General features: G+C 39.4%; 1 pseudogene; it reads right to left on the minus strand.

The window, feature by feature from the left end:
* Positions 1-6,923: 6,923 nt before the first annotated feature.
* On the minus strand, positions 6,924-7,297 carry LOC109382700 (60S ribosomal protein L31 pseudogene; annotated as a pseudogene).
* Positions 7,298-8,434: the final 1,137 nt, after the last annotated feature.

Raw genomic sequence — 8,434 nt, forward strand, 5'->3', positions numbered from 1 at the left:
TTCTTTTTGGAAGAAATTGTCTGGGGAGCATAACACTTTTATGACTGGTAACAGGAGCTCAATAAAAGATTGTTGAATAAATAAAGGAATGTATCAAGGTATTTGTTAGTTATGAGCACTCTTGCAATAATTGATTTGGATGGGAGTAGCTGAACAGTCCTAAGTAGAGAGACACAAAGTGAGAAGAAACTGGTGGTAGTGGCGGGGGCTTGGTGATGGTGCTGGTGACACTCTATAATGTGAAACCTCATTTAAGGCCAACAGCTCTATTTGGAACTTTAAAATGTGGACATTGGTTAAGCAGGAGAATAGACTTTTATTCTTGACTTTTGCTGCACAATACATCAGCCGTTAACCATATATGGCTATTGAGCACTTGAAATATGGCTAGTCCACACTGAGATGGCTCTTAGCACAAAATACACATCAGGTTTGGAAGTCCAGGATGGAACAGTGGTGAGAAGTGGTTGGATTCTGAGAATATTTTGAAGTTGGCACCCAAAGGATGTGTTGACAGATTGAATATGGGATGTGAGAGGTAGGATTCAAGGATGACTTCAAGGGTGGATTTGCTATTAATTGAGTGTATTCAGGAGGAGATATGAAGAAAGTCTGGTTTGAAGATGTTAAATGATTCACCCAAGATCACACTGGTAAGTCAGAGAGAAAAAAAGTTACTTGAACTGATAAGAAACTCAGAGATCTGCTGTTTCTTCCTTTTTATTTTATAGATGGAGAATCTTGGATCTAGTGAAGAAAAGGGACATGCTCAAAGTCACACAGCAAATGAAGGACAGAGCTTCTAAGACAGATTTCCTGAATGGTAGGCTCATGGTTCTTTTTTGCCTTTACACCACATCTGTAAAAATTAAAATGAAACCTGCTTTGACTATGTCTTTAGGTACATTAAGGAAATAAGAATCATTGGAGACACTTTCTCCAGGTAAATCATATTCTAAGTGCTTGCTTGTTAATATGAGGTAGATAATTTTCGACTTCACTTGAATTTGGAACAAATAAATTACTCCCTCTTTAACACTTAAAGTCATGGGTAGCAATGGTAACTAACTACCTTTAGGGAGAAAGAATCTCCATGAAGAGCTCCAAATTTCATCTCCAATCCTAAGAATTCTTGTGGCTCAGGTCAAAGCATGGGAGAAAGATAAAATACAATAGATCATAGACCACAAAGCCATATTTCAAAATGTTTCATCTAGAATGAGGGCTCAGTATACATTAAAGAAGTTGTGATTATTTGCTTGATATGAGACCCAGAGGTCTCCTTATCTGTTCCTTTATCCCCACTTAATTTTTTATAGAAGAAGTATGGCTTTTAGTGTTGTTTTTTTAAATTATTTTTTGATGAACATTTGGCATAAGTCAGCTATTGCCAGAATAATGCTGTATAACAAACTGCCCCAAAAATTCAATGGCTTACTGTGTAATAAAGAGTCTGTCTGGCTTTGGTTCTCAGCCCTGGTAGGTAGCCTCGAAATCCTTGCAGTCTCCTGAAGTGTTTTTGTTTTTCATGATGAGTTCTGATCATTTATGCTAACTCAGGATGAGGACTGGTCATGGCGGAAAGACCAGCCATGTGATTAGGGTGTTGTTGTTGTTGTTGGTGGTGGTGGTGATGGTGTTGGTGGGGGTAGGGGGCATATAACCCCAGCCTGAGCTCTGGGAAAAGAGGCAGACTGCAGAGTGAGCCACAGAGGTGATGATTAGGCAGGCATGAGTATGTGGACACCAAAGCTTGGGTGAGCTTCCCTGGGTGTTGGTATCATGAGTGTTGTCAAGTATCAGTGTGTCAGGAGGGCAATGTCTCCTGACTCCATGGGGAGAGAGGATGGTGGAAGTTTCATGTTTGGGAGCTGCAAGACATTAACATGTGTTAGTCCCTTTGGTTGGTTCCAATTTGTGTCTTTTTGCTATAATAAAACTGTAATCATAAGTATAGTGCTTTTTTGAGTTCTCTGAGAAGTTTTACCAAGTTGTTGAACCTGAGGTAGTAGTGGGAACCCTCAATTTCATTACTAGTTGATCAGAGTAGGGGTGTTCTGGGGACCTCCCAACTTGTGGCTGGTGTCTGAAGTGAAGGCGGTCTGAAGGGGAATGGTGCCCTCAACCCGGGAGAGTGGCCTGACTACAGGTAACTGATGTCAGAAGTCACTGCACTGATGGACAGAAGCATTTTTACTTCTGACGATCATGCATCTGAGGCTCAGCTGGGGCAGATGCTGGAGTGACAGGGCTCAGATGCAGGCGGCAGTTCTGATCTATGTGTCTCCTTCTGGATCTCGGGCTGGAAGCTGGTGTACCTGGAATATTTTCTCCTCATTGTGATGACAAAAGCACAGGCGAATAAGCCCAACCACACAAAGACATATGCAATATTTACTCACATCACATCTAATAGCACCCCGTTGGCCAAAAAAATGTGGACAATCTAAAAGTTAATGGGTGAGATATACATTCAAAACTATGGTGAGACCATGGCAAGGGTATGGATGTGTTATTCTGCTATGAGGAGAATGACAAATTGAGATCATCATTCCACACACTTACTGAAGACGTCATAGGAATAGGAAGCTTATGCTGCACACTTAGGGCAAACCACCTCTGATGTTGTATTGTCTGACAGCTCTGATCTCAGCATCACCCTCTCCCAAGATAATGCACATGTCTCTTCTCTCCTGTAGTGCTCATTTGCTGCCCTGAACAACTCTCTTCTTATTCCTAATATGCATATTCCTAAATAACAACAACAGCAGCAACAACTCAAAACCTTAATACTAACAGATGTCATCTCTCTTCAGATGAAGTTCAGTTACCATTTTGTGGTTGTTGTTGACTACTAATTGTTATCCACATGACCTTGAGCAAGTATGTAACATTGCTGGGCCTTGGTTTTCTGATCTGTAAAATGGGCATAATATTATTACCTGCCTCACAGGATTGAAATGACAATTCAGTGAGATCATACCTGTAAACTCTTAAAACAATGACTAGAACAGAATGAGCACTTAACAACAAAACAAAAAGTTAAATTTCTCTAGAACTTATGTGTCAGACATTCTTCTAAGTATTTTACATGCATTAATTAATTCAATCCTAAAAACACCACTATGAAGTATTTTACGTTTTCATTTTTCATCCTCATTTTCACACTGGAGGAAACTTAAGTCTCACAGTCTGTAGCAGGCATAGATGAAACTTGAACTCAGGCAAGGCACCTGTATCCACACCCTTAACCTGCCTACACTATGCTGTCATCTCGAGAGCTCAATGAATGTTTTTTGTTGATGCTCGAGTTTTTATCTGAGCTTGTCCTTTATATTTTGGCCCTGTACCAGAGGCATATAAAAGATTTTCTCTCAAGCACATTCAATAACATTTATAAGAATACTTAGACACAGTTTTTTAAAAATCTCTTTACATTTATTTATTTCTACTCTACTTGGTTATAAAATGGGGTTTCATGCCTTTGGAAATAAAAAACATACAATATGACAGGAAAAAAACAAAGAATTTTGGCTTAGAAAGGGACTCTTTTTTCCATATATTGACAAATTCACCTCAAGTTCTTTCATGGGACCTCAAAAGGGGATGTGGTGTGACGTCATGGAATACACTGTTAGTGACCCGGTGGTACAGGTACAGTGGCAAATAGTGACTGAAATTTTTTTGTAGCATCCTTCAGCCTCACCCTGGGGCAAAGAGCCAAACACAGGATTGTAATCCAAGTCATAGTTGAGGGATATGAAGCCCAGAAACTCAGCTTGAAGCATCTAGCAGCAATTCTCTTCAAGCTCCAAGTATAATTATAAAGTAGTCTGATTGATTTTCTAGTGAAGACATTGGAACCATACATCCAAATGAGTGCTATCATTTCAGGTCACCATCTTGGGAGATTGTGAATCTATAGTTAATGCTGCCACTGTGGCTCAAAAATATTTTTGACAATCTGCGTTCAGTGCAAGCTTCTGGAATCTAGCAAGCCACTATTTTATAGTTGTAAATGGCATCCCTCAATTTTGTTACCAGCCACCTGACCCAAAGAGTTACCAAATATCAAATATCTTTGACTGTTTCAAAATATAAAGTCATCCTCAAAGAAGGTGGATTGTCTGCCAAGAAAGATGACCACAATAATATGGTTGGTGTTTCAGGGTGCCACTATAAAACATGCCTACCTTCCCTTGCTGAATTTGGAGGCAACTCGGAGATGGGGGGGAGGGATAGGAGTTATGCAGTTACAGAGTAACTTACCATGTTTACAGGGCTAATGCTGATTGAAATATGGGACTGGAGATCTGTGGAGATGAAGCTGTGCTAACCCATCCACCCTGGAGTGAGGTGGAATGATTCACCCAATCACTGAGTGCTGGGACAGAGGCCGAGCTCTGGTGCAGGGGTCAGCCCTGTGCACATGGTAGTCAGACTTGTATTCACATCCTGGGAGGCCCAGGATTGCTGCCCTAGAGTCACTGAAGGAGGATAGAGAAGAATAGGAAGACAGTGCCCAGGGCTTCCAGATTTTCATTAGATTCATTACAGCCAAATGAGAGACATGGACAAATTAATGGCACCTAGCAAACAAGAAACTAACCCCTCCTGTATTGGACACTGTATTGGACACTGTATTGGAGTAAGCACCTAGAACTTTTACTCCAGCTGATGTTACTTTGAGGAAACCTGAGGTCAAGGGAAAGGAGGTAGTCCCCTAACTAATACCCCAAAGACTGAATACAGACAGTTTGTGAGAAAAGCTTCCAATTCTGAAATGAGCATAGACGCTCTCTAGGTGACCATTCTAAAGGGAATACATGTACCTGGTTAAATCCATTTGAGCATTTGAGTAAAGCAATGATTGCTATGGCTTTATAGAATTTATTTGCAAAATCTAATACATTGTACATGTTTACCATGGATATGAAAGAAGGTTGGGTTATGTACAAGGCATGCACATTAGTTGGGCTGCAGTTGTATAGGCCTCAAATGATATGCCAGCAGTGAGAGGTTCTGATCACCTGAAAAGAGTCTCAGATATTGTCCTCAGACACTTGCTGGCCTGGCCACATCAGGGCACAGAACAAGGACTCTACAAAATATCAGAGATGCTCTGGGAGAGCTTCTAGTCTGGTAAAACCAATGCTGGCAGGCTTAACATAAAATTCACTCCAGGGACAAGGTTATTGCACATGATGTCATTATTTATAAATATTCAAAATACAGTTAGAAAAGTAAATCTATACAAAGAGAAAGCACACACAAGATATGAGCAAATACAGCATTTGTTTTGTAGAAAAGTTTTGAATGTATCCCAAATGCATAAATACATCTGATAACTACAGCAAACGCTCATTAGCACAAACATACAGTAACTGGAAAAATGTCATTCTTGAATTGGTTATTGTTTAATAAATTGATGAAGCACATGGAATATATGTTCTAAATGGGCTCCTGGCAGTTTATTTAAGATAGCTCCTAGTGTTGGCAAATAGGAAAGTATTTCTGGGTATTTGAATCCTGGCTGAGTAGTTTAAGGATCACCAGTTTACTGATTATTTTCTATTTATTGTTACTCCCTCTCGCCAACTACTATTACCCTCTATTTCTAACCCTATGCTACAGTTCTCATCTAACCCCACCTATATGATCTCCTTTTCACTTCTAATTTAGTCATTTATGAGCTGAGATGGTGCTATAGAGTTTAGGTAATATAAACCTGACCCAGAAACATGTGCTTCTTTTAATGAGATTATAATCTAGAACAGAATATAAGCATAAAGCAGTTTAATATAAGCTGAGTAAATGCCATGGGCAAAGGACTGAAAATGTGCTATAGAAATTTAGAGAAGAAAGTAGTTATTTCCATTTGACAACATCAAGGAGGATTTCATGGAAGAAGTGACATGGGTCTTTGAGCTGGGTCTTGAATGGGTAGAATTTGAGCTTGAAAAGATGGGAAGAGAGAGGCAGAGTGGAGAGAATTACATAGTTTTGGAAATGGAAAACTGTAGGGCATTCCCTAAGATTAGGGAGTGATTGGTTTACCAAAGAGTAAATGAGAAATGAAATTGGAAAAGGAGGGTTTGGGTCAGGTTTTAGATGATCTTGAATGCTTAATTAGTAACTGGAAATACTAAAAACCATTGAGCATAATCAAAGAGGAGACCAGTTTGATCATGCCAGATATGTGGCCCAGGCAGAATAATCAGGCATTGATAAGAAAAAAGCATGAAATATCAAAAGAAAGAAGATGAAGGGGAGCAACTACCAATGTCCAGTTGGAGATAGCATTCTTGACTTTGACCCAGAACTGTTATTTGGGGCTTGCTTTACCCAGCACAGGTCAATACTCACAATTTCTTCTCAGACTCAACTCTTCTATGTGTCTTCTTCAACTTAATCGAGATCTTCCCTGGTTTCAATGTAATCAGCCACCTAGTGTATTGGGGTGTGAACCCCAACACCCAACCCCCCCCACACACACACACACATGTGTTCATACACCCAAGTATATGTTCACATATCCATTTTCTTTCTGGTTCTGTGAAGGTCTCCCAGAAAATAGGGAATCATTTATTTTGCTAAAATGTGACTTGAACCAGACCTAAGTTCTTCTTTAGTTTAATCTTTATAAGTTACACAGTTGATCTCCCCACACATTTTCTTGTTCTGTGCCCCTATCTCCTTCTGTCCTAGAAACCCAGGACACATGCAGGTTACAAAGAATGCCAAGTGTAGGTCCAAAGGCATCATTGTGAAAAACAAGATATTAGATTTTGCCATTTAGTGGAGAGGCAATATGAAATGACTCTTGAATTTTTTTTTCACTCATACGTTTTTTATCATAACTAGAGTATACAATTCTACTTTTCTTTTTTGGCAGTTTTATAACTTTATTCAACAATCAGCAGTTAGTTCTCATCCACTTTCACTGCTTGTAGATTTTTGAAAGTGGTGACAGGTACATAGGTAACCAACGTATAGAGCTTATTTGGTGAATCTTCATCCTCCTTATGCTTTCCGGACAGCTGCACCCTGACACAGTATGGGACAGTCCTTATTCCTCTGGCCCAGACAGCTTTATTGTCTCTGGTGTCAATGCGCACATCTGGGGTTCCCATCTCTTTGATGGCAAATTTCTGATTTCTTTGCATGCCCGAGGGGAAAACTTCTTGAAACCCACTCCATGGATGAGCTTGAGACTGTTGATGTTGTATTCTCTGGCGACTACCTTGTTGATAACAGAACAGTCCTTTTTCTCACCACCCTTCTTTATGGGAGCCATCCTGCTAGGCCCAAGTTGGAAAGCTAATTCTACTTTTCTGGAAAGAAAGTCCATGCCTATTCATCTCGGTATCTCCAGAATCTAGCACAGGACCTGGTATCCAGCAGGTACCCTCCAAACACTGGCTGACTGAATGAAGGAGTAAAGGAATGAATGGATGAATAAGTTATTATTTTTCTGGAAATACTTTGTAACATTATAAAAAGAGCATTTTGTTGAACTGTTTATACTTCAACCATGGCCATACAATCTTTCCAATTATCTCCCTTGGTCTGTTTTCTCCCCTTATTATCTTGAACCATTTATTCACTCCTTTCCTTTGCTTTTCTGTCTTCCTCAATTTTCCACTTCTCCTTTAAAGAGCATGATGAATATTAATTATGTTTTAATATACAAAAATAGCACCCTCATTGCCTTTGATTTTTCTTTGGCTTATCTTTACTTTTTTCTGTGTCTCTTTTGATTTCCCATTATTTTATGTGAAACTAAATCAACGAACCCCCTTTTCTCATTTTATCTTCTCACTTCTTCCCTTTGCAACTGCCTTTTTTTTCACTTTGCTCTATTTTTTTTTCCTCATTGTCTTCAAATTGTTTATGGTCAAATCTGTCACTTTATACAGGTAGCATCTAAATGCAAATATTCTCCCAGAAACATTACAGAGTGGCAGAGGCAAGTAGTGCTTTGAAATAAACACTGTATATTCAATTGGTTCCCGAATCAGCACCAGCCAAACAAATGCCTAATAGCAGTCTTTAGAGAGGCAAGATTAGTCTGTTTTGAAATCAAAAGTTATCTTTTTCTTTTTCTCTAACTTCCCCTTCCTTTTTTTTTTGTCTTTTAAAATATCATAAAGGATTCTTGCAAACAACAAAGGACACTTTTAACTGAAACTTTTGGCTTCTTATCACAGAGTGCATGTGTGTCTTTAGACAAGCAGATAAAGGAATGGAGGCTGGGAGGGGGAAAACATCAATTTGACTTGCAAGTGAGTCATTTTCGACCAAAGAAATGAAGATTTGGTATGCCACCCAGTCCCTTTGTGATATATGTGCTTTATGGAAATATTCCTGAAAGATCCAAAGGCAGGAGAATAATCACCTGCACTTTATCACGGTGAACCTCTGGGTTGCTGAT

This window comes from Hipposideros armiger, unplaced genomic scaffold, assembly GCF_001890085.2.
Source record: "Hipposideros armiger isolate ML-2016 unplaced genomic scaffold, ASM189008v1 scaffold_68, whole genome shotgun sequence".
Lineage (NCBI taxonomy): Eukaryota > Metazoa > Chordata > Mammalia > Chiroptera > Hipposideridae > Hipposideros > Hipposideros armiger.